A 27,510-nucleotide genomic window follows, 5' to 3' on the forward strand; every position below is an offset into this window, starting at 1 on the left:
TGAGTGCTACCTCCTCCCAGTGACAGCAGGAGGAAGAAGCACCTCCTCAGAGGTAGCTGAGCAAGCCGCAGACTCTGTCCACAGGCTGGTCTCTGGAAGATTCTGGGGCAGCCCCATGAGGGTTAGGTGGGGATGAGCGACCTCTCTGACTGTGGAGTTCTGTCATGGCACTCTGAGGCCTTGGGAAGGAGACCCTCATTCTGCAGGGTAGGGGCGTGACCTTTACCTTCCATCCCCCTGATCTGCCACGGGATCCTCCTGGAGCCACAGCCTGCTTCCCTCCTCTGTTCCCGTCTCCCGCTAACACACTGGCTCACTCGTGACATTCAGGAGTCTCACGGTGGCTGCCTGAGGACAGGCCTAGACGAACAAAATTTGGAAACAGGTGGAAGCAGAGCCCAGCCTGGGGAGGGGGGGGCAGAAGGCCTAGGAATATGAGTCATAGTTCCTCACTACTCATCCAAGGATTTGATGTCCCTTTGGCAGGCATGCTATTTTCGCTTTGCAAAACTATTGATCTTGCTGCCAAATGTGCCCTAAGCCTTCTTCCTGCATCAGTGAGACGAGTGATAAACTGTGTAACTGGAGGACAAAAGGGGCCAGCCCATGGGTGGGTCACCTCTGAGCTCAGGCTAGCGTTGAGGACATTTTTATCAGTAGACCCAGCACTGGCTGGTCCACCAACCCAGGCAGGGTTGAAATTTAGCATGAGGTGAGGACTACAACATTTGGGTTTGTTCACCAAGTCCAGAGCAAGGCACCAGAAATTCTTGGCTTCCTCCAAACAGCTGTACAGAAGCAGCGGCCAAACCCGTCTTGTGTTTGATGAGTCATCCTGCGTCAGCCCTGTACCGCGCAGGCTCCTATGGGTGCTTCCTCAGCGGCTGCCTCTGGCTTGGGCTCTTTCCAGGAGAGGAGGTAGCCAAATACTCAGGCCCCAGTACTAATGGGCGCTTTGCGATTCCAGGTAAGTAGAGCTTAACCTCCAAAGGTTCATCTGTGTTCCTCGTTCCTCATGATCTCACTGGCCCTATGAAAAAAGGCCGAAGAAACTGGTTTTACTTAAATCAGGAAAGTGAAAGCTAAGGAATTTGACAGTGTGCGTTTAGGAAAGTAGGGAACAGTGTGAAGTCCTTCTCCCTCTTAACCTAAGACTCAGGCTTTAATTTATAGGAGGTTAGGCAGCAAAACAAGCTGTGAGTCTCAGAAAAGTCTTACCAATATAATGAGATAATCTACTTCTTTAGAGATTTTTTAATATATTTATGTGTATTTGTGTATAAAGTTTACAAGTCGCTTTTTATATGCAGTCTTATTTAAGCTTCACAAAACTCTAAGGATCAAACATTTATTATGACCTCCACTTTACAGATGAGAAAACAGGTTCATAAAAATGAGAAGATTTGCTCAAGCATGATGCCACAAATAGATGATGGGCGCTGAGCTACAGAACAACATTCTGGCTCCATATCAATCTATGTTTTCCCTGAACAATCCAACCTATCTTCTCGAGATGTCTTAAATGAAAGCCTGTATAAATATTTGGAAGATTCCTTCAAACAACCTGTGTTTTACGATTCTTAGAAGTTGATTTTATCTAAATTTGCACATCCTGAAGACGGCCACAAGATGGTAGGGTAGCCTTGACGATTGGGGAATTGGCTCCGTCCCTTGCACCAGTAGAGGGCTGTAGTTCCTTATTTCAAAAAGTGAGAAATGAAAACAGAAAACCAAAACAAAACAGTAAAACTTCAGTGCCTACACTGAAGAAATGGGATGGTGGGAGGTGTGTTTTTCCTTCTTCTTTTTCTAAGTTAGGCAATGAGAGTTCAAACAAACAAGTCTCCATTTTCACCACTGTGTTTGCTTTTGGAGGCACGAGGTCAGGGCTCGGGCCAGTCGCCGAGCCTACATTATTCATCTGTCCAGCTCCAGCCCTGGCACAAATATGAAGAAATGAAGTAGCTTCAGTCGAGGGGAAACAGTGTTGTTATTGTTGCTGGTGACAGTTCTATTTGCCAACAAACATAAAAACATACTTTGGAACCGGGAATGGGCTTGTCAGAGGGAACTTTTGTTCCATGTTTGGGCTGGGAGGCTTCCAGATAGAAATCAGGCTGGCATTTGAACTTCAGGAGGCAGGGAGAGAGCTGTGCACAGCAGCCACTGACCCAAAAGCCTGGGCCATCAGCTGCAGTTTTCATCTGGGTGTTGTTTGACTGCCGTCCATGTGGCTCTGTGCTGCCAACTGGGGTCACTGGCCTGCCTGGGTATTAGGGGGGAGCAGCGCAGGGCATGCAGTCCAGGACGATGGGCTTTCCACAAAGGGGATAAACAGACTTTGGATTCGGAGCTTTTGGAAGGTGGTCCTCACTCGGGGGCTCTGGGATAGGGAAAGCGGTCCTGATGCTGCAGGATTTATTTGCTGTCAGGCCCCAATTATCCCAAGATTCTTGGCAGCATCCTTAGGATCCTTTTGCTACATGGGATACTTTAGAGATAAAGCCATCCTTCCTGTGTCTGTAGGTGCTAGTTTAAGGTCGGTAAACTCATGTGGTTGCCCATCTAGAAGGCATAATTCAGAGGGCCTATCTGCATATCCCCGCTACTGCCACATAATTCAAGGTGAAGGGCCTGTCCAAAGCTGTCTGGGGGCTACCGTCTCTCTCCACGGGTGGACTGGACTTACACTAGTACGGCATCTATTTGGAAAGAGGTAAGCCCGATGAATTACTACCGCAGTGAATGTCATTAAGACGTGGTAGAACTGGAAGCACCCCATACATGTAAATTCACTGCTTCTCAATTAACCTTCCCCAAAGCCACGGTCTCACAGTGTCAAGTCTCACTTTACTTTAAAGCTGGAAAGGCATCTTAGAGATGACACGGTCCAAAACTTCCATGTCTGTGCTGGCAAGTTCCCTCCCAGGAGTAGTTCAAAGATGGTTGACAAACTGACGAGCCCCTTATTTTACAAGTAAAGTAACCACTCCCAGAAGGGCAGCGATGGCCCCAATCACACACCTAATTGGCGAACAACCAGGGGCCGGAACACAGCTGCCAACTTTCAGGTTAGTGCTGCTTCTACTCCATATTGCTTCCTTGCATCTTAAAACCCTCAGAATTATTTTAAAGCCTTATTTTAATCTACAGATTGCTTCAGGACCACACAGTAACAAGCCAGATGCAACCGGAAGAGAGGCCTCTTGTTTCCAACGCTCAGATTCATTTGAGTCTGGAGCTAAAAAGTTTAATTACCAGCATTCAACCTCAGATTTAGGGATATTTGCGAAAGAGGAATAGAAGGTGTTCAGTAGAACAGAGGCCGACAATTCTTTTTTTTTTTTTTCTGTAAATGGCCTGATTGTAAACATTTTAGGTTTTGTGGGCCATACATTCTCTGTCACAACGCCTCAGTTGTGTGGTTCTGGCATGAAAGCAGCCTAAGAGGATTTGTAGATGAATGATCACGGCTGTGATGCAGTATAACTTTACTTACAAAAACAGGCTGGGGGGGGTGGGCTGGTGGGACGGATTTGGCCCTTGGGCCAAAGTTTGCTGACCTTCTGCAAGAGAAGACTTGGTCTCTGATTTACTCTTCTGTAGCACATTCCAGATCTAAGCAATGTACTCTTCTTCATTTGTCTTTGAAGAGTATATTGACATTCAGGTGTCCCCACCCACCTTAATACATAGAATTAATTTTTTTCAGTCAGAGACTTGATAGTCCTAATTAGGCGATTGATTTGTGTGGGCCTCTTGTGTTGCTGTATCATGCAATTTGAGCCCCTGAGGGAGGTCAGTCAAGGCGACAAAATAACAAACCTCAGAGATGAGGAAACTGAGGCGGAGGCACAGGGGCTGGAGTCTGAGCCCTTCTTTGTCTATGGTGTGCCTGGGGCTGTGTGATGCCAGGCACTGTCCTTCATCATCTCATTTAATCCTCACAAGATCCTGGGGGATTATTACTACTATGCCAGTTGTACAGATACATCCTCAGAAAGATTAAGTCATGAGTCTATTCTAGTAAGCAGCAGAGTTTCCCCTGTACCACGCTGAATGTTCAATTCTTAGGAATAATCACCTGTTCCAGGGCAGGGAGGGCATATTCATAATCCGTACATGTTTAACTCCCGCACTTCCCTTAGCGCTCAGTAAATGTTTGTTGAATGTTAAATGAGTTTTTGATGGGATGACAAGATCTTTTCATTGTAAATGTTTACCTAATGTTCTTTTTAAAAGTAACTGTCTGCGGGAGCCGTCCCACCTTGGTTTGACCCAAGCTCTCAGCTGTTAGGTGCAGGATTTCCCCTTTAGGGCGAATGACGAAGTCAGGCGCGGGTGGTGGGCCTCCCCATCGCCAGCAACCTCCCCAGGCTGCAGCCCCTGCTGGGGATGCTGGGTGTGGGAGGAGACGTCTGGGGGCGGGGCTCCGAGTTCCTTCCAAGTTCCCACCTTCTACCCTGGTGGGCAGAGGAAAGTCACAGATGCAAACAAAAAATGCCATTCAAATGTCATTCAGTATACCTCCAAGATATATTCTTTCTCCGAATGGGTGGCAAGTTTAGGGGTCTTCAGGCCAGCACTGTTGTGGGCTGCCGGGAGCTGCGGCCCCTGCCACATGACTTTGGAGAGATGGGCTCACTTGGGGCAATTTCAAGTCTCCTCCTGGGCCCGGCCCGGGCCATCCCGGAGCCCCATCCCGTTAGGGGAAGAGGGCAGCCGGAGCCGCTGCGTGTTGTCGGCGTGCAGGCCTGAAGGGTGGTGGCAACAGTTCGCGTGGAATTGCCACAGCTGCGTCCGCAGTGAGGACGGGGCGTTCCGAACCCCTGATCCAGGGCCACCCCGTGTGACCAACTCCCAAGACGTCTTTACACCTGGACCTCTCCACTTGGGGACCAGACCTCAGTTCATCCTCAAGGGGAATCTGGAATAGAGAGAGAGGGGGACTTTGGGTTCTGACAAGATGGGGAAGACGCACTGCTTTCGGATTTCGTCAGGGGAAGAGATGGAGGCGGTGGGTGGTAAATTCTTGAACTGAGGGGACGGCCCACCTCAGCCTCCCCTTTCAGGAGGCCTGGTTGCCTGCCGGGAGGGACTGTGATTTCCCCCCCCCCCAACCCCCCATAACAGACTTACCGTCTTTGTATCAGTTTTATGTCTGTAAAATGAGGACATGGGATGATAATTTCAAAAGAGCCTGGGGTTGAATGCTTGGAGGGTCAGGGATGTTTTTTGGGGGGAGGTAGTGATTTTATTTTTTAAATTTAATCATTTTGACCACTTTATAATAGAAAGGATTAACTCTTTGTCATATTTGGTGTTAAATTACCCAGTTTTGGTTTACCTTTTGATTTTTTTGACAAAAGGAGCAATTAATGTGGTTAATTCTAGAAATAGTTTCATGATTTTTTACATTGCTTTCAAAGTTTTTCTCCTAGAGACCAAATATTCATGTATTATTTTTAAAGGTTTTATTCTTTACATTTAAGTTTTAAAATATGATTTTTTGTTTTAAAAATTTGAAATTAGTACACACCCATTTAAAAATTCAACTAGCATATATGTGTCTGTATATATATATAATTTTCATGAGAAATTAAAATGCCACATTTACACCCAGTCCCATTACCTTCTCCAGAGGCAACTAGTGTTAACAATTGATGTGTGACTTCTTCAGACTTTCTTTAAATTTGTGGCATATGCATGTGCACGTGTATGTGGCGTTTATTTTTACATAAGTAAAATGCACACTCACATATGTATACAAGAGCATTCTACAGCCTGGTTTTCTTCACACAACACTAGCTCTTGGAGTTCTTTCCATGCCAGCGCATATAGCTGAACCTTATTCTTTTTAATTGCATGATAGTACATATTATACATGTACTGTAATTTACACTTGACTTTTAAATTCATCTAAATTTTGTGTGTCAGTGAATGGTGTGAGATGAGGATCCACATGGATTTCCCTCCCCCAAGCAGCTGATTTACCCAACAGCAACTCTTTCCCATGTATTGGGGTGGGGGCATGTTTTAGTTTATAGTCTGCTTTCCAAGTCGGCACAGTGGACAGTACTTTCTAAAGCTAAGGATGGCAAAATGTGTACGCTCCCCCACGGTTAGAAAGTGCGTTCCTGTACAGAATCGTACTTGCATCTCAAGGTGACTCCATGACACAGGAAGTTATTATCTTTTACATTTTACACCCGAGCAGGTGAGGCGTAAGGTGTAAGGGGTGTGGTCAAGGGGCCGCCCAAGGTCACAAAACTAAGTGTGAACTGGGGCTTGAATTCAGGTCTGCTCACATCCAACTCTGAGCTTTCCTAGCACCGAGGCCAGGACCAGGAGTTTCAGCAGTTCAAAGCTATGAGGAGGGTGAGCACCTCTACCTTCCTTCCTCCCTCTTTGCCCAATGCCCTTCTTCCTTCCTTCTTTCAATAATTATTTACTGTGTGACAGGCACTGTGCTAGGGTTTGCCACACAAAAGCTTCAGAACGTTCAGAAGCTACTTATTCTCAGCTTCAGCCTCTTCACTTGTATTATATCTATGAGGTATGTTTAAGCCCCATGATTCTATAAAAAAAAGTTCTTCCAATTAACCAGGAAATCAAATTCAGCAAACCACCAATTTCCTGAAGCATTTTGTTTAAAACTAAGGGCTTACTGTATTATTTTGAGGACTTCTTAGGATCCCAGCAATGGAAGGGATTCTGTACAATCACTTTTTCTGTCTGGCCTCTTGTAGATGATAGATAAATTTTTCAGGAGAAACATTGCCTAGCCTTTCTGTGCCCCCCCCCCCATTTTTTCAAAAAGGTTTAAAACAACATTTATTATTTTACAATTTCTCTGGGGCAGGAATCTGCTGATGACTTAGCTAGGTTTCTCTGGCCAGGGGTCTCACCAGGCTGCCTCAAGTCTTGCCCGGGGGAGGACTTATTTCCAAGCTCACTCACTGGCTGGTGGCTGGAAGCATTAATTCCTTGCTCTGAGGGCCTTTCCACAGGGCAGCTCCCAACGTGGGATACAACATGAGAACTGACTTCCTTTAGGGCAAGCAAGCAAGAGAAGGTGTGTCCAGATAGAAGCCACAGGCCTTTTGTACCTCACCTTGGAAGTGAGATCCCATCACCTCTGCCACCGGAGGTGGGAGCATTGGGGGCCTACTGACTTAGAGGCTGCCGACCGTTGTAGGAATCTCTGTTCCTTAGCCAAGGCCTAGAGAGGATAAGGAACTTTGCTCAGTTATACAAGTAGCAGTGGAGGAGCTGGGGGACAGCCAGGTAGTCTGGCTGTGGAGGTTGCTCTCAGCACTACTTTGCTCTCCTGCCTCGCAGTTGGAAGGCAGAGTGGACTCACTCCTGTACTTAGAGGACAAGGGGCCGTGGGCTGCATGGGGAAATGTCTGACTTGGGCAGGCATCTCCTTTGCGAAATGATTAGAGGAAAAGCTTGCGTTTTCTTAGGTATAGTAGGCTTTGCCTTAAAATTTGAACTACATGGAAATAGTAGTAATGATTTTCCAAAAAAGGAGTGCAAAAGAATGTAGAGAAAAGTGCACCTCCCACACATCCTTTCCCCTGGTACTTTACCTTCCCTCTTCAGAAGCAGTCCCCCCTACCATGTTCTTGGGCATCCTTCCAGAGATATTCTATGCATGCAAAAGCTGGTGAGAAGAGTCCTTCTTCTTCTTTTTAAATACACACATAAGAGTAAAATGTGGACACACAGAATGGGAGATGATACGGACTCATCCAGTAATTATAAAAAACAAGCCAAAAAAATCCTACAAATCAAGAAGAGACACATGACCAACCAGATAAACCAACAAGAAAATGGACTAAAGACATTTTACAAAGGAGGAAAGCCAAATGGCCACTAGACACACACAGTGATGCCAGACTTCACCTGTCCAAAACCACAATGATACGCAAGCGCATCTCATAGGACGGCGAGGATGTGAAGGGGAGAAAGCACCAAGAGTTGGTGCCCACAGTGTGTGAGTGCCTCAGTTTCCCCACGGCTCCATCAGCACATGGGGTTGTCACTGCATCTTGTTTTAGCCACTCTCACAGGTGTCCATTCTAGGTTGTTCTTTTAAAAAAAATTTACTGCTAAAATTTGTTTTGAAAAGCAATGAATATATATCATGTGGAATTTCTGTTTCTTTGTGAGAATAAGCAGATTTGATCAGAGCACTGTGATTTCAACTCTGACTTATTTGTTTCACATCATTTCTTTTTTAAGAAAAAAATAGGTGAAGCCCTCTGTGCATCCTTTCACATTCTGTTTCTGTTGGCTTAGAGGTGACAGCTTATTCTGAATTTGTTATCATTTCCATGAATATTTTAATGTTATTTCTATCCATAATAACATATAATACTGGCTTTCATGTTTAAAGCTGTATCTACCTGTTAGCATACCGTACATATCATCAGGCAGCCTGTTTTCCTTCTCTTTTTTTTAAATTCAACATGATGTCTTTGAGCATTCTCTGTGTTCGTGTGTATAGCTCTAGTTTATTCATTTTAATTACTGTATAGTGTTCTGTTGAACCACAGTTTATGTATCCATTATCTTGTCGATGGGTTTAAGCTGTCTCCGTGTTTCCCCTGTTGCAAGCAGTACATCTCTGTGCATCTGTAGGAGTGGAATTCCTGAATCAGATGTGTGTCTCTAACACACTACCGCTACTCTTCAAAGGGCCTGTACCAATGTTCACTCCCGCTGCAGCATGTGAAAGGCCCCATTTCTTTTCTCTCCCTCTTTACCAGCACTTAATGTTGTTAGCTTACTTCTGTTTGCCAATCTGGTTGGTGAGAAATGGTATTTCAGTGGTGACTTAATGGGCAATTTCCTGATTACCAGCTTGGTTAAGCATCTTTTCATTAGCTGCTGGGTATCCTCGTGTGAAAGGCACATCCACATCTTTTGTCCATTTTTTCAACTAGATTGCTTGTTTTTCTTGCTGACTTGTAAGAATTCTTCATATATTCTAGATTTGCATACTTTTTCACTTGTACAGATCACAAATATCTTCCCTCAGTCTGCACAGTCTGCAATTTGCCTTTTTACTTTCCTTAAGATGTCTTTTTTAGATAAAAGTTATTAATAACAACATAGTCAAATTTATCAATCTTTTTCTTTATGATTTGTTCTTTTTGTACCTAGTTTGAAAATCCTTCCTACTCTGAAAACGTAAAACTATTCCCTTCTATTTTCTTCTAAAAGTTTTGAAGTTTTGATAATTTTTTCACTTAGGTATTTAATCCATGTGTAATTACTTTTAAAAAATTTATATTAAAGATCTACTTTTATTTTGTTTTTCCAGATGAGATAACCTATTGGCCCAGTACGATTTATTAAACAGTTTAGGGCTTCCCTGGTGGCGCAGTGGTTGAGAGTCCGCCTGCCGTTGCAGGGGACATGGGTTCATGCCCCGGTCCGGGAAGATCCCACATGCCGCGGAGCAGCTGGGCCCGTGAGCCATGGCCACTGGGCCTGTGCGTCCGGAGCCTGTGCTCCGCAATGGGAGAGGCCACAACAGTGGGAGGCCCGCGTACCGCAAAAAAAACAACAACAAAAAAAAAACCCACCCAAAAACCAGTTTATTTTTTCCTTACAGATTCAAAATGCCAGTTGTGTCATATATCAAGTTTACAGATATGCCTGGGTCTGTTTCTCAACCTCTGTCTGTTCCTTTTCTGTTTTATTTATTTATTTATTTTGCCCCTTGTGCTGCTACCACATTCTCTTAAGTACAGTAGGTTAATAAACACTTTTAATATTTGATAGACTTGTTGCTGTTCCTTGTTCTTTGTTTTCAAAATTGTAGCTGTTCTTGGCCTTTTGTTCTTCCATGTGCACTTTTTGATCAGTGTGTCAAGTTTGATCTAAACCACCAGATACAGAGAACTGTGGAGAATCTGTGCATAATTGACATATTTATGATATGTGGTCTTCTCATCCATGAATGTGGTCTAATTCTCCATTTATTCAGGCTTTCTTTTATGCCTTTTGATAATATTCTGTAACTTTCTTCAAAGGGTCTTGAACATTGTTAGAGGGAAACTTGTCCTTTGATCGGGATTTCTGTGAGGAAGAATTTTCCCCAAGAATACTTTCTTCCTTCATCCACTTCACCTGGGAGAGATGCAGTCACTCATCTGGTGTCAGATTTGCAAAGGCTAACTCAGTTTAGCTCTATCCTGTTTGCTTTTAGGGAATAAGAAGCCTGTAGTGAGCAGGGATTTTCTTCTTCCTCTAAAGTAGTCTGTTTTTTGCTGAAAGTCCTGTTGAATATAAGTTGTGACAGTAGCACCCTTCTCTCATTGCTGACCCCAGCGAAGAAGTTTCAACATTTTTTTCCATTAAGTGTGATGTTTCCTATAGGTTTTTTGGTAGATATCTTTTATTTGTCCTTTTATTTCTAAGTTGCTAAGAATTTTTATCATGAATGGTTGTTGAATCTTATAAAATTGTTTTCTACATTTATTGAAATAATTGTATGCTTTTTCTCCTTTATTCTGTTTACAGGTGAATTAAATTGATTTTTTACTTGTAACTTTACATTTTGGTGTGATTTAAAACTTACATAAAAATTGATTTGTACAAGGAATACTCATAACCCTTTACCCATGTTTACCAGTTGTTTACAATTTGCCTAATTTGCTTTATCATTCTATATATTCACATACATATATATATATACATATATGTTACTTATTTTTTCTAGAACCATTCTAGACTAGATTGGAGATATTATAAAACTTTACCCCTAAATACTTCAGTGTATATTTACTAAGAACAAAAACATTCTCATATATAGCTGGAGTTCAATAATCAAGTCAGGAAATTAAACACTGATCCATGACTGTTCCTATATGTGAATGTTAAACCAACCTCGCATTCTTAGAATAAACCACTATGACATGACATTTTATCATTTTATCTTCAATATATGTCATTGGATTTTATTGGTTTTCTTTTAAAAAAAAAACATGTGTTTATGAAAGAACTTGGCCCTATAATTTTCTTCTTGGTAAAGATCTTTCTCAGTTTTAAAAAGTTGGGAAGTATTCTCTTTTTTTTCCATTCCCTGAAAGACTTGTAAACAATTGGTACTATTTCTTCATTAAATTTTATAAAGAATTTACTCCTGAAGGAGAGAGAAGTTTTTAAATTTGGGATTCAATTGAATAGATAAAAGACTAGATTTTGTTTGTTTTTGTATCCATTTAGTAAATGTTTTTTTAACTGTCATTTAATCTAATTTTCTAGTTTCTTGTCATAAGTTGCTCATAATATTATTCTATTATCTCTTAAATATATGAGGATATAGAGTTTTGTCCCCTTTTTCATTCCTGATATTTTTATTTGTGCCTTCTCTCTTTTTTTCCTTGATTAGTCTTACTATGGATTTATTAATTTTATTACCTTTTAAGCAACCAACTTTGGTCTTGCTGTTTCTCTTTTATATCTTTGCTTCCCATTTTATTAACTCTTATTTTTCTGTTTTGATTTTCTTCTTTTTGCTTTCTTTGGATTTAATTTGCCACTCTTTTTCTTTTCTTAACTTCTTAAGATTGATACTAAGAACAGTGATTTTCAGCCTTTCTTCTTTTCTAATATATACTTTTAAGGCTATAAATTTTCTTTTAAACACAACTTTAGCAGCTTTCCATGGGTTTTGATATATAGTATTCATCATAATTTCAAAATACTTTCTAATTTCTGTTAAGATTTCTTCTTTGACTCAAATAATGTAGCAGTTTATTACTTAATTTCTAAATATATGTAGGGATATCTAGCTTTATGTAACTGATATCTAGTTTAATTTTACTACAGTCAGATAATATACTTTATATGACTTCTATGCTTTCACATTTTTTGAGACTTTCTTTACGGTAATATTGGTAAAGGGTGCAGGTGTACTTGAAAAGCATGTGTACTTCAGTTCTTAGGTGCAATATTCTAAATAAGCCAATTAGTTCAAGTTTGTTCATCATATTATTCAATTGTTTTATATTCTTAGCAATTTTTTTCATCTTCTTAATCTATCAGCTAATGAGAGAAGTGTGTTAATATCTCTCTACGACTTTGGATTTGCCTGTTTCTCCTTTAGTTATGTCAGTTTTTGCTTTGTACATTTTGGGTCTATGTTATAAGCTATATACAAATTGAAATTTTCCTGATGAATTAACCTTTTATATATGGCTAAAAAATTCCAACCTGATAATCTTTTTTTGTTGACTTTAATCAGATTTCATTTTTGTGATATATTGTGACTTATGTTTTCCAATCTTTTTCTTAGTATTTTTTTTGCATTCCCCCTAATTCCTCTTGGGAAGTTGATTGCCCCAACTTTGTTCTCTTGCTGGTTTGGAATTCCTCAAATATCTATTGATCACAATCACACCTACCTCCTTTTTTGGTATAATGGTAAACAACTCTAGCTTAACTTTTTAATAAAAAATTAGATTTTAGTTGTATTTTTTCATTCTCCATAGTTATAATGGATATTCTATCCATTTCCATACTCACCACTTTTTTTTCTTGCTTGCATACCATAGTTTATCTTCGGGTTTAGTTTCATTTTCTTCTTTCTTGCTAAAGAATATCTTACAGTGAGAATCTGTAGGGGTGTAAGCAGTTAATCTTTGTATAACTGAAAAAATCTTTATATCACTTTCATTGTTAAATGGTAGTTGAGCTCAGTATAAATTTCTTGTTGATGCTTAATTTTCCTCAGCACTTTCAAGATATTACTGCATTGTCTTCTGACCTTTATTGGGGCTGATTTGAAATTTGCTGAGTGCCTAATTGTTATTTCTTTGTGAATAATTTTCCTTTTTATCTTGTGGCTTTTAAGAGTTTCTCTTTATCTGTGTGGTTCTACAGTTTTGCTATGATGAATCTAGATATGTATTTATTCTAGAGAGTTGGAGAACACCTCTCTCTCTCTCTCTCTCTCTCTCTATATATATATATATATATATGTGTGTGTGTGTGTATACTTTTTTCTGTGTCTTACTGGTGAATTATTCAGTATTTCCTTCTAATTAGCATTTTTTATAGTGTCCAGTCTAGAATTGATCTTATTTATTGAGGTTTTTTTTACTGAATATATTTTTGAATCCTGGCCTTGGAAAGTTAACTCTTCTCATATATACCTGTTCTTCTTTTATTTCTTCCCTCTTCATATTTTCCTGGTCTCTTAAAATGAAAATTATTATATCATTTGTGTCTTCTTGCATTATAAACATATATTTTTAAATTTAAAAAAGTCTTTTCTAGGCTGTTCTATAAAACTGATTTAATCATAAATGAATTCACATTTATATCCTTGATTTCATTCTCATTAGATTTCTTCTTTGGTTGGGGATTTTGGTTTGTATACTTATTGTTAGTGGGAAATTTTTGTTTATGTTTTCTCTCTCTCTCTCCACCCCACCCCTCCCATATTTTCCTCTCCCTATAGTGATTTTACAGTTGTTAAGAGCCGTTGTGATCCAGGGCTCTAGTCCTTAGCCATTTCTACTATTTCAAGGCTTTCTTTTCATTGTAATATTGGGGATATCTTATTCACTAAATTTGATTGAGGTCCTTTGTCACAAAACCTTTTCCTTGTCTCCCTGTCTCCCTAGCCAAAACCCCAGTCTGTCAGCAGCTTAATTTTTCAGATTCCTTTCATCCCAGCTCTTGCCTTTCTAAATGAAAATGACTCTAGTTCCCCTTTCACATGGAGCACCCTCATTCTGCAGGAGTGAAATTCTGGATCATCACTACCTGCAGCCCTGTGGTTTCAGCTGCTGCTCACCACTTTTTTTTTTTTTTTTTTTTTTTGCGGTACCCGGGCCTCTCACTGCTGTGGCATCTCCCGTTGCGGAGCACAGGCTCCGGACGCGCAGGCTCAGCGGCCATGGCTCACGGGCCCAGCCGCCCCACGGCATGTGGGATCTTCCCGGACCGGGGCACGAACCCGCATCCCCTGCATCAGCAGGCGGACTCTCAACCACTGCGCCACCAGGGAAGCCCTGCTCACCACTTTTTGTTTCTATTACGGGGTGATTATTTTGAGGCCAGTTATTTTGCCTTTGTTTTGTTTCTTACCTGACATTGCTATGTCTTTGCAGGAAAGGGGTGTGAGACACCACATGAACTCACTGCACTGGCTTGATCAGAGTTCTATCCTGTTCCTGAAGAGCTCTTCATCCTTCTTCCAGTCAGTGTCACCCTTATGGTCATGTAGTTCTGGATATGGCCTTGATGCTGGGCCTGGGTGATAATAGAAGACACCTTCTACTCACAGCTCTCAAAGGATTTCCTGCATTATCTCTCAGGGACCTTTGCCTGGGAAAGGAGGTATCAGGTGCAAAGGCCATAAGCGTTCCCTGTAAGGGTGGTCCTGGAGGAGAGGGGTGCATGGAGGATAAGCAGTGGGCTTCTTCTCCAGCCTGCTCTGCTCCACTAAACTTTCCAGAGAAAAACAAATGTTTAACTGCCAGAAACATAGATGTGGAAATGTTGAAAGAACAAGAAATTAGTTGCCTACATTGTGTCACTTTTTTATATTTCTTATGAAACTCAAAAAACATCTCAAAAATTCCCAATTAGAAAATAAAAATGAAGAAACATTATGAACCTTTTTTTATGTAATTGACTATAATACAGAGTAGAATTGGAATTTAAAATTTCTTCTATAGTTATTTTATATTACTTCTTCCTAATGAATTTCCTTAAGGAATATTTGAAAAAAAAAGCACATTTAAATGATCTAACGTGTATATTAATTGGTTCATAACATTTCTTAAATAAAAAATTTCTAGTGAGTTTGAATTACAACTAAATCAGTACATTGTGTAGAACTCTTTAATTGGAACAAATCTAGATCAAATTCTTTTTCCAGGATAAAGCTGAACATAATGGCTGGTTCAGTGTAGACTGTCTCTTTATAGCCTGTTAACACAATATAGAGTCACATTCAATTTTGTGTGCACGTGTATGTGACTACAAGGGGTTAAAAACCCAGGTTCTCTTAATTCTGAGAGCATGTGGTGGCCAGCCCAGAGCCAGATTGAGCCATGTTAATTTCCCAGAAGATTTCAAAGAATTATCTTTTGAAAAGGGGAAGTTTGGCTAATAAAAACCAGGATAACCTCCGGCAGTCACATGGAGAAGAATAGAAACAAATTACTCCTGGCTTGTTCGACATTGTTGCTGGGGGCTTTCTCTGGCCAAACCAGACTGCTTTGTTTTTCTTTACTCCAAAGAGGGAAGTTATTTCAGTAATGTCCTGGGAAAGGCAGGAGTACAAGGTTGTGCCAACTGCTCATCTGTGTCTTCTTTCTTAGGTTCAGCTCTTTGGGAAGCATGTGAGGACTGTAAGGGCTTTTGTGCCATCAGGTCCTGGGATTGGATTCCTGTTTTGCCACTGACATCCAGGAAATCAGAGAAATTTATGTTTCCACTCTGAGCTTCAATACCTGCATCTCTTAAAGAAGATAACTAATGCCTACCTCATGGCCATGATGGCGAAGATTTGGATATGATAAGGGCTGTGATGCACTTGGACACAGTAGGCGCTGAAAAAAAATGCATAGGCATTCCCGGATTCCCCTTGTGGGATCAGTGCCTCTCTTCCTCTCTGACAGCTCCTGAAACCTCACCTCTCTTGTAAGTAGGTTCTTGAAAGTTGGAGCCAGATGACTGATACAGGTTCTGTGTGAAGATTAAGGAATTTGAAAATAAAATATCAGTTATCTATCGGCTGTAGAACGAATTACACCCAAACTTAGCAGTCTAAAACAGCCATTTCATTGTGCTCACAGATTCTGTAGGTCAGGAATTCAAAAAAAAAGCACAGCTCCATGGTGCTATGACCTCAACTGGGAGAATTCAAAGGCTGAGGGAAGAAATCCTGTGCAGGTATCTTCACTCACATTCCCCGCCCAGTGAGGCCCTCATATGAGGAGCACCTGTACATGGCATCGCCATGTGGCTGGGGCTTCCTCACAGTACAGCGGCCTTTACTGTATGGCAACCATGGGTCTGAAAGCAAGTTTCCCAAGAGAACCAGGCAAAAACTGTAACACTTTTCTTGTCCTAACCTTGGGAGTCACATAACATCATTTCTGCTGGGTCTCAAACCCCTCCAAGTTCAAGAGGAGGCAACAGGCTCCACCTTTTGATGGGAGGAAGGTCCAGATCACGTTGTAAGAACACGTGAAATGGGAGCTTTTGTTATCGACTCTTTGGAAAATACAATTTGCCACAGGGGTGAGTCAATAATAAGTCCTTGAAATTTTTTACTGGATTTGATAGGAGTGTGAAAGGTAGAGTTGAGGAGAATATCTACAATGCCATTGACACAATGATTCAGGTTGAAATAATGAATGGAGAGAAGGGAACGTAGAGAAGTAGACAATGGGATAGGGTCAGTCTCATGCAGGCGATGAGGAAGAAAATAAAAAGGGGAAATAGGAGTCAAGAGGACTCTGAGGTTTTGAACATGGATGCTCAGAAGGGAGGTGCTGCCACTACCTGAGACAGGGAAGTCACAGAGAAAAGCAGGAACTCCCTCTTCCCACTTTACTCACCACAGATTTGCTCATCTTCCAACAACTCACATATATAAGTCTCAATCTAATTTGCATGCATGCTCTTTGCTTTTCACGGATGTGCATGTTAGCTCAGATCCTGAGGTCTCAGTAAGTCTCTAAGGGATGATGACTCTTGGAGAGATGACATCAAGGGCTATAACTGGAAATGAAGCCACTTATGAATCTGGTTTTGTATCAAGATCCTGTGTTAACTAAGCTTGCCTATATAACTAAAAATCCATGAAGAAACAACTGCCCATGTGGAGCTTCTGCAAAATGTTTTAATACCATCGTGAAAGGTATGATCCAAACATTCCCTGGGGAAGGATCTGTCCTTGGAGATCAGGCCCTTAGGAGAGCCATACTTGATCACATTTTCAAGGCTCTGCTGGCAGTACCTCTTCTTCCCTGGTCTCTGCTATCCAGGGTACAAAGATGGTTTAAGTAACTTCATCCATTCCAGACAAGCTTAACTTCACTTCATTCCAGAGAATTTTGGGTTCCCAAGAGATGTCAAAAGGAAGTTAGTTATAAGATCATTTTAAAACATTCTAAATGAATGCTATCCTTCTCCTAGTGGCCAGGGGAGGCTAAGCAGTTATTCCAGAGAAACTGCCCTTGCTTAAACATTTCAGGAACTGGCCTTTAGGAATTGTTTTTGAAGTCACTCCATGAAACCATCATCATTATATACTTTGTTTTTGACCCCAAATTGCCTTACCCACTTTTATTTGCAAGTGACAGGAATTAACTCAATTTAAGTGAAAAAGCAAATTTACTGGTTCACATAATAGGAAAGGTTGGAGCGTACCACCATCAGGTATGGCTGGATCCAGGGGTTTAAATGGTATCATCAGATCTCTGCCTCTTTCAGTTCTCTCTGTCGGTTCAACTCATTACGTAACACTACAGATGGCTTCCTGCGTGTGCCAAGGAGGAAGGCTACCAGCAACCCCAAGACTACGTCATCCCAGTTTAGTAAACTCAGGGAAAGGAAGGCCTGCTCCCCAATAACTTCCCCTTCCCCATTCCTACCCTGTTCTTATATCATTCCCAGGCAGGACTCTGATTGTCCCAGACTGAGCCACGTGTCCATTGCTGTGGCTTGGAGGGAAAGATTTGTTACTAGAAACAAACAAAAAAATGCAGGCAAGGCACATGCTCTGGGAAGACAAAAATAGTAGTGGCTAGTGGCTGTCTCATCTGCTTTGCTCAGCATTCTTGACACTGATTAATCTTTAATTGTTCACAAAACCAGCCCTGGGAGCTTGTTAGAAATGCAGATTCTCAAGATCTATCCCAGCCCTACTGAATCAGAGCCTGTAGTTCAGCAAGATCCTTTGGTGAGTCTCATGTACATTGAATTTGGAAACAGGTGGGCCAAAGGAGAAAGGTTGGCCAATGGCTCTGAAGGAGCTTTCCTAAAAGGAGTTTGAGAAGGTTCTACACATGGCAGCATGATTGGAACAGGCAACCAGCATGCCCAGGCTAACACCACAAGGAAGGAAGCAGGCCTGGGCACCGCACTGGTGCCCCAGGCAGGGATGCAGACACCATACCGCAGCCTGAGGTCAGAGGTATGCTGAGTGAAGGAAGTGATGCTGATTCTACTCACCTTTTGAACGAGGCACCCCTTGAGCTCCCTGAGCACAACACCGGGAACCTGGGTGGTCCAAGTCTGCAGAGGTGCCTTCAGTGGCTTCTACAGAGAAGAGGAGAAAGCTTCAAGGCAAGAATGTCGATTCCAGGGCTACTATAGTGCAGGCAAAAGCTGACATGACTTTGCTCTCTCTCTTTTTTTAACATAAACCTTTTTAAAACAAAATATTGAATACTACTTTCAGTCATTAGAATGATTCTGAAATTTGGATCCTATCTAGTTGCAAATAGAGCCACTTCATGCACAAGACTTTAGGCAAAACACAATCATACCTAGACAGACTTTGCCCTTTCCCCAGCGCATTAGTCATAGGAGTTGGATGCGGAAATTAGGTAAATTCTCAGTCAACTCAATCGGTTCCCCTCTCATTTACTTATTTTAAATCGAGTATTTCTGTAAGAAGTGCTGCAGAGATGAAAGCCAATGGAAGTGTAATTAGATAGAAAGTTTTAGAGGACTCAAGGTCTGGACCAAAGACTGGAATTGCTTCCTGCTGTCTGTCTCGAGGCCATGAGGCCTTGGAAACACAACACTGGAATGCGACGCAGGCTATAATCCAAAGTGATGGAGAGCAGATTTCTCCGGGTCTCCAGGCTATGCTTTCCTTTCAGGGATGGGTCTTCCAAACAGTGTCCTTCCCGTGTGTGTATCTGCTCCGGTTGCCACACAGTCCAGAGACCCCGGGAGATGCTTTTGCATGCAGAGTCCTACCGAGTCCTAGAGCGTGGGGTAAGGACATAGTCTCCAGAATCAGACCCATTGGGTTTGAGTCCTTTCTTTGCCACTTATAGATGCGTGATATTGGGCAAATTACATACCTTCAGTCTCCTCAACTATGAAATAGGGTTAGCAAAGGATCATTGTGAGGATTAGATGAGAAAATGTGTATGAAATGAGATGGCAGAGCACGTGTCTTTTCCCAAGCACCTGGCACGGAGGAGGTATCGATGTTAAAGCACTTAGCTCCCTTCGCAGAGCACGGAAAGCACTTAATTCACAGTAGCTGTTATTGTTCCCTAACCTTTGTTCAGTTTTGTATGATACTTTCCTTTGAGATGCTGCACGGTCAGCATCTGCTTTCCATTCACATATGATGAATATGAATTAACATTAACTCAGCCTTGAGAATTTCATGACATACGTCCTTGAGATAATTGGACACACTCTGAGGTTTCATCGAAATGTGGAGTCCTGAACAAATGTACAGTTCCCAATATGTAGTTGTTGGTCTTGATCACGTTAGGAAGAAGGTTCTGGCACCCACACTCATTCTTTAAGGTCCCCGAGGCTCCTCTTGTAAATAACCTCTTCCTGTGCACAACCCCACAGGACTTGGGGGACTTGAGTTCATGATTCTCTTAGAGAGATCGCTTTATTCCCTTTTGTTATTTTTAGTACTGGGTCTGTGCTCACTTGCAACAAGTATTTGGGTTCCTGGCTTCCATTAATTTTTCCTTTCTTCATTCTACATAGTTGTTGAGCACCTCATCCGGGACAGTCAGGACGCCATGCACTGGAGGGAGATAAAAATGCCCGCTTTAGGTAACCGCTTTCCCCTCCAGCCTCTGTCTCCATCACTCCCTTAGCCGCATTTGGGAACAAGCATGTAGGATGCTATCCATCTTCCCTTTACTCTGTACAATCTCTTCCCTTCATGGAAGACTGGAAGTCTTTCCCACTGGAAAGACTATAAGACTATCCCCAAACTATACCTGTGTCTTGAACTCTTTTCCAAACCCAGGACTCACATCCTCAAGTCTGGTGGACACACTCACTGAGCCTCATTCTTAGGGCCTTTTGAGTATCTCTTTTGTGAATTATAATCAATTTCACTCCACCAGAATTTTTTTTTTTTTTTTCTACGCGGGCCTCTCACCGCTGTGGCCTCTCCCGTTGCGGAACACAGGCTCTGGACGCGCAGGCTCAGCGGTCATGGCTCACGGGCCCAGCTGCTCCGCGGCATGTGGGATCTTCCCGGACCGGGGCATGAACCCGCGTCCTCTGCATCGGCAGGCGGACTGTCAATCACTGCGCCACCAGGGAAGCCCTCCACCAGAATTTTTGAAGGGCCGTGAAGATCTGTGTTTGGGTCTGTTTGCTTATTTGTTTCTTCACTGGCAGTTTTTCCTAAGAATACCTTGGCCCTTTCTTCTTTACTGATGTGCCCAAGCAAATCACTCCCCCTAGGACATTCTGCTCCTCTCACTTCCCTGCCCTCAACTGTTTGTTAACGTGACCCATCCTAAAAGGTTCAGTTCCAATGTTTCTCTGAGAAGCCTCTTGGGCACAGCTTCACCTGACCAGAATCATCTCTTCTCAAATTCCCTGGAGTCTGCATGGCCCGAATGACCCCAGGTTCAGGACTCTGAGTGTTCGTGTTGGGGTTATCTAGGTGCTAGTTCCACGCACCACCTTCCCCTTTGGGGAAGCCCAAAAGGGCAGGGGGACCTCCTGCATCTTTCTGTCTCATAAAGCCTCTAGCAAAGTTTTCATTAGCTGGATGACCATAGGCGACTGACTTACCCTCTCTTCCTCTGTAAAAAGGGAATCTTGTTACCCAACCTCACAGAATATTTCATCTAACAACCTGGCTCAGGGTTCCCCATAACTCAGTGTTAGATATGTTTCTACTTTCTTTGCTCACTCTTTGTGCTTCTTAGATGTTCAACACATATTTCCTGAATGAATGAGTTAATTAATAAATGCATGAATCAGATGGTTTTCTATTCCAAAGTGCTCACAGCCCTGATGATGTTTATATTCATTGATGCCGAGGACATGATTATTACGTAAAAGACTGTAACTATGGACTAGTTCTTCTATTTCTCCCTCTCAGGCATTGTTTAGGACTTGGGGTAGGACAAAAGTGTAATTCAACAGATGTAAACACTGGCTGTTATTCTTTTAAACTTTTGCAAACCTGATAGTAGAAAAAGGCTATGACACTGTTGTTTTAATTTGCATATCTCTGATTACCAGTGATTTGAAGTACTCGTGAAAAAGCAGCAGAAATCCGTGTTTTAAACCGCTTGAAGGCTGCTGAGTACTTCAAGTACTCAGGCACATGACTTAGAATGGCTGGGCATGGAGGCTAATGCTGTCAAATTCCCACCGCTTCCCAGGTTGTGAGGTCACACAGAATGTAGTAGACCAGTTGCGCGGCCAGAGAAGACTGGTGTTTCAGCAAGGGCATCTCCCTGGCAAGCGCTGGGAATGCGTATGCGGTCCTCTGACCTGTACTGTGCTTTGTCACTGTCAGAAGCCACGGCCTTCCATCAAGAACCCCCTCCCTGGAAATCTCTCTCTTGTTCTCCCACCAGTGGTTAATGAGTTCTTACCTCAACGCACTGGGAGAATGATTGAGCCTGTCCCTCCTGCCCAGAGTCTGCACTTCACTCCTCAAGATCTAGGGAATGAGTGACCACCTTCCCTCAGTCCAAAGCCCACCTTTTAGGTGCTCCCTCCCATGTCAGGACAGACTTCTGCCCAATGTGGATGAAGGTGAGAGCAAAAACACTGTCCCACTGATGGGACTCCACCCGCTACCTGAGGAGTCTGGCCTTAGCTTTGTGCTTCTCATGGAACAGCCTTCACCGTAAAATGACCAGGCCATTCAGTCTTGGATATTCCTACCTGTGAGGCTTTGGTAGAAGGTCAAAACGGGCTTCAGCAACTCCTGTCTGGTCTCTTTCGGGAGTCGTGCTGCCCAAAGTGATGTTCAACCTCCTACATCCTCCTATTGTCTGCTCCCAATTTACTGTGAGCCAGTACATGGAAAATAAACTTAAAACCTATCAACTAAGAGCAGAAAATAATTTTCAGAGACCATATAATCTAAACCCATTTTAAGAAAGTAAGGAGAGAAGGTGCCCACCATTAAACCACCTTTCACATGATTACGCACAGCAATCTGACTTTCCTATTCTGATCTTTGCTATACCTTTGCCTAACTCAAAGTCCCACTGCAGTGTTTTTTCCTAATATAAGGGAGCAGAGATGAATTCAAACTTCATCATGTCTAGATAAATCACTTCACTATAAAAGATGTTGGCTTTTCCCTGGTTTCTAATGATCAAAATTATACACATGCTGATAGACAGACAGGTAGATAGAGATGGATGTATGCATGGATGTATGTATGCTGGATTTCAGCCAGGTTCCACAGGTACACGTGTAAATGTGCACCCCATTCTTCATTGTCATTTCTTGTAGTGATTCAGTCAGGCAGGAAGAAGCCAAGGTCAGCATGGGAACTGGATTCAGAATGCCTCTGAGGAGGGTTATCACCTGCCCGTCTTGAGTGATGGGGACAGAGGTACCAAAGGCTATGGATTTCAGGACTGCTATCAGCCTGGTGCCGTCCTTGACCCTCTCTTCCAGGTGATTACCATGTAGCAAATCAATCAATAAACAGTTACCATGTGTCTGTTAAGTACCAGGCACTGAAGGCCTCTGAGGGAAATGCAAAAAAGAACAACTGAAATTTACTTTTATTCACGTAGAAAGAGAGCTGCTAGAATTTAATCAATTTAAAAAATTTTTTATTTATTTATTTTTGGCTGCGTTGGGTCTTTGTTGCTGTGCGCAGGCTTTCTGTAGTTGCAGTGAACGGGGGCTACTCTTTGTTGCGGTGCGTGGGCTTCTCATTGTGGTGGCTTCTCTTGTGGCAGAGCACGGGCTCTAGGTGCGTGGGCTTCTGTATTTGTGGCGCGTGGGCTGTAGAGCGCAGGCTCAGTAGTTGTGGCACACGGCCTTGGTTGCTCCGCGGCATGTGGGATCTTCCCAGACCAGGGCTCGAACCCGTGTCGCCTCATTGGCAGGTGGATTCTTAACCACTGCGCTACCAGGGAAGTCCCTAAAATTTTATCAATTTCATGTAAGGTAGTAAAATGTACACCTTAAAACACCTTTCTATGACTTCTGATGAGTAGCCAAGTGAGGCACTTTACCCTAATAATTAACTGCCTGGGTTGAAATTCTGACTGTGCCACTTACTAGCTGCGTGGCCTTGGCCATGTTAACGCCTCTGGGTGTCAGTTTCCACCTCAGTTAAAACAGGGTCAGAGTAGCTACTTTAGCGTCTGCATAGGGCTGCCGTGAGTATTCAGTGATGTAATCCATAAAAAGTGCTTTGAATGGTGCCTGGCACATGGAGAAAGTGCCCTTAATGTTAGTTACAATCACCATTGACCTCCCTTCTGGCTGTGAATGTCCAGGTCCTTGGCAACCCTGACTCAGAGCTTAACAGTGAGGTCAGCAGCACAGGAGGCCATGGGTGGCAGAGGAAGGGAGAGCTGGTCTGATGCAGGAGGTCAAGGAGCTTTCGGGCAAGTTCCACCTGGGAGTTCTTGGGGTTTTTTTTGTTCTTGTTGTTATGAAAGTGTTCATACACACAAAACAGTGGAGAGAAACGTGTAATGGATGCTTACCAACCCATTTCCTGGATATGACAGTGGTTAACATTTTGCCAGATTTATTTTACCTATTTAAAAACAATTTCACTAAAGTGTTTTAAAGTAATTTAGAAATATTACATTTCATCCCTACATGCTTCACTGTGTATCTCTGAAACATAAGGACAATTTCTTCCAGAAGCACAATGTCATTGTCCCACCTAACAAATCAACAAGTCCGTAGTCTAACACCCAGGCCTCCTGGAGTATTTCAAATGACCCTTTTGATTTCAAAATACACTGCTGGGGAGGAGACCATTCTGAAGCCAAGATATGAGTGGCTGTAGGTAGGAAAGAATGTTCCAGGTGTTAGGATAGGGAGGGGGACGTACTGTTGGCCACTGTCCCTCTTGTCCCCCTGGAAAAACATAGCCTGGTCTGAGGTCCTTTGTGTGACTGTGCTCATTCCAATTTGCTTCTTTCCAAAGGAGGAAAACATGTTTTTGAAGGGCGCTTGACAGACAGGAAAGATATTAATAAATGACATGCAAATTTCTTAATTTCGCTTTGGCTGGGTATATGATTGCTACTTCTGAAATACAGGCTGGTGATGGAGCTTCTCTTTTAAAAAAGATTTCTTGAGCTCTGAGGGTACATTGGGTTGTCCAGCTGAACATGGCTGGTGGCTGAGGGCAGAATCACTCTGACCTGAGAGGAAGTGAATAAGGACACGTTCCAGTGAAAACTGGCCCTAAATAAGAAGTGGAGAGTTTAATTTTGAGACTGTTTCTTGGGTGGAGATACCACAAAGGTTTGACTGAAAAGCTGAAAAGTTCTTTTTATAGCCCTGTTGCTTGCACATGTGAAAGCGACTTCATCGACTGGACATTTTACACTTAGCTTTTGTGCTGGGGCTTCTCCTCTATTTCTCCTTCAATCCCACATGTTGCTGGGTGGGAGCCACTGTCCACTGTTCTGGCTTGAGTGCCCTGGGCTTCCCAGTTCAAACAACTCTTCCCCTTCTCCTAGGAACAGGGGTGAGGGCTCTCCCCATCCGTCTATGAAATATGCAGGGACCCCTCTGGTCAGAGTGTTGGCCTGTGGTGTTGCAGGGTCGGGCCCCAGCCCCATGGTGCCCAGTAGCAAAGGCCATAGGCTCTGGAACAAGGCTACTTGGACTCAAAGCTGGTTTTCACCACGTGCTGCTGGTTCCCCTTCTCTCTAGGGCAGTGAGTAGCCAGTCTTTCAAATATGCTGTTTTCTTATATTTACACCTTTGTGAAGGTATTTTCATTTGTTCTGGGAAAGACTGTCCTTCCCTAAGAATGAATGAATCACATTATAATGTAATGAAGAAACGCTGCAACTACAAGTTGAGGGTGAATCTTTTTTTTTTCTTTTACATCTTTATTAGAGTATAAATGCTTTACAATGGTGTGTTAGTTTCTGCTTTATAACAAAGTGAATCAGTTATACATATACATATGTTCCCATATCTCTTCTCTCTTGCGTCTCCCTCCCTCCCACCCTCCCTATCCCACCCCTCCAGGCGGTCACAAAGCACCGAGTTGATCTCCCTGTGCTATGCGGCTGCTTCCCACTAGCTATCTACCTTACGTTTGGTAGTGTATATATGTCCATGCCTCTCTCTCGCTTTGTCACAGCTTACCCTTCCCCCTCCCCATATCCTCAAGTTCATTCTCTAGTAGGTCTGTGTCTTTATTCCTGTCTTACCCCTAGGTTCTTCATGACATTTTTTTTTCTTAAATTCCATATATATGTGTTAGCATACGGTATTTGTTTTTCTCTTTCTGACTTACTTCACTCTGTATGACAGACTCTAGGTCTATCCACCTCATTACAAATAGCTCAATTTCGTTTCTTTTTATGGCTGAGTAATATTCCATTGTATATATGTGCCACATCTTCAATACGAACAGACCAATCACAAGCATTGAAATTGAAACTGTGATTAAAAATCTTCCAACAAACAAAAGCCCAGGACCAGATGGCTTCACAGGAGAATTCTATCAAACATTTAGAGAAGAGCTAACACCTATCCTTCTCAAATTCTTCCAAAATATAGCAGAGGGAGGAACACTCCCAAACTCATTCTACGAGGCCACCATCACCCTGATAACAAAACCAGACAAAGATGTCACAAAGAAAGAAAACTACAGGCTAACATCACTGATGAACATAGATGCAAAAATCCTCAACAAAATACTAGCAAACAGAATCCAACAGCGCATTAAAAGGATCACACACCATGATCAAGTGGGGTTTATTCCAGGAATGCAAGGATTCTTCAATATATGCAAATCAATCAATGTGATAAACCATATTAACAAATTGAAGGAGAGGGCGAATCTTAATACAAGACGGCCATGTGTTTCCTGCTAGGTGTTCTTAACTGCCTGGCTTATTTAGTTTTAGTAGAAGGAACTCAGCTTTCATCACCCCTTTTTTTAATAGACATGTTTTCTCTTGCCTTGGAGTTCATGTACTTAAAATAAAACCCCATGGAATCCCAGGTTCAAGAGAGAAAAACAACTGGTTATGCAGAGGAGCTTTTTTATATGATCTGAAGATCATAATCAAGCATAAGCCAAATGCAATTTGATTGTGTAAAGCTATTACTTAACAAGTAACACAGCACTTATAAACCCCACGACTTGGATTTATAAGTAATATTGTACAGTGATCCATAAAATTAAAATAATACCACCAGCTATTAGCAGGTCATGAGCTTTGACTAATTTGTAAAATAGTGTTTGTAGATGCCAATAAGGATTTTGAAAGATGTGAATATTTAATTTTAAACCTAGCCTATTGACATTGTTCAGAAGTCTACTGAGTCAACTAGTCCTGGGCAGGAACCTCCTCAAACAAGAGGATGACAAGCAATGCCAGGGCATAGTTCCAGAAAGTTCTTTAAGCAGGTCAAGAGAGTACAGATTTTTCAAATGATTGAGAACTGGGAGAAAGTGCTGAGAGGTAGAGTCAGTTGTTTAAATCATTGGGAAAAGGGGATTTAAATAGCCTTTTGTAATAGTCTGAGTGAATGAGAGAGAAAAGGAATTGCTTCCTTTACTTAGCCATAAGTGAAAGCTATATGTTTAAACACGAGCCATACAAATGAACTGCCTTATTGGTAAAGTCTGGTAATGATTTCGTTAAGCACCATTAGAACGGAAGAAGAAGATACATGTAATCTCATTCTTTCCCTCATTCGAGGCTACAGGCGTCATAGTCCTTGGGACTCTTGCTTTTGGTCAGATGTCATATCACTGTAGCCACAGATTGGCTGTGAGCCTAGTTGTGGACAGCCACTGAAGTTTTTGGTAGGATGGATCTTGACTTATATACAGGTACCAAAATTCCTTGCCAGGTCCTTGCCAGTCGCTGTGGTAGATACTTCTATCTGTTCACCTACCATCTAGGACTTCCTCAGACTTCCTGTATTAGAGAGCCCCAATTTGATTTGGGGTAGCCATATGGCTCATCAGCAACACTCTCATTCTTCATGACAGCTGGTGGAGTCCACATAGCACAGTTGGGCCCATGAGAAGTGGGAAGAAGTCCTTGGGAGTGTGTCTTTTTTTAAATGAAAAGGCTGAGCTTTACCAAGAGAAAGCCTCTTTTTTGTCCCCCATCTCACCCCCAGGATGCAGATGTCAAAGACACAGGCGACAGTCAGCAGATGAGTATGGAAGCCTGGCCAGGGTAAGAACGGAGTGAGAAGCAGAAAGAAGGAAGAGATCTGGTCTCTGGGAGCATCACTGAGGTACTGTACCTGCCCTGGACTGTCACCTCCGAACCTTGTCCTGTGAGAGGAATAAAGCCTATTTCT

General features: G+C 42.4%; 1 long non-coding RNA gene across 3 annotated transcripts; it reads left to right on the top strand.

Moving 5' to 3' along the window:
• Positions 1 to 593: 593 nt before the first annotated feature.
• LOC109547493 (uncharacterized) lies at positions 594 to 27,510 on the top strand. 3 transcript variants are annotated; one of them, XR_012330282.1, is made up of 4 exons: positions 594 to 967; positions 14,139 to 14,374; positions 15,357 to 15,678; positions 27,325 to 27,510. It is a non-coding gene; the product is annotated as an uncharacterized lncRNA (long non-coding RNA). The 3 variants fall into 3 exon arrangements; XR_002173257.3 differs by lacking the exon at positions 27,325 to 27,510 and having other exon boundaries at positions 15,357 to 18,360; XR_002173258.3 differs by lacking the exon at positions 27,325 to 27,510 and having other exon boundaries at positions 14,139 to 14,367; positions 15,357 to 18,360.

This window comes from Tursiops truncatus, chromosome 1 (assembly GCF_011762595.2).
Source record: "Tursiops truncatus isolate mTurTru1 chromosome 1, mTurTru1.mat.Y, whole genome shotgun sequence".
NCBI classification, from domain to species: Eukaryota; Metazoa; Chordata; class Mammalia; order Artiodactyla; family Delphinidae; genus Tursiops; species Tursiops truncatus.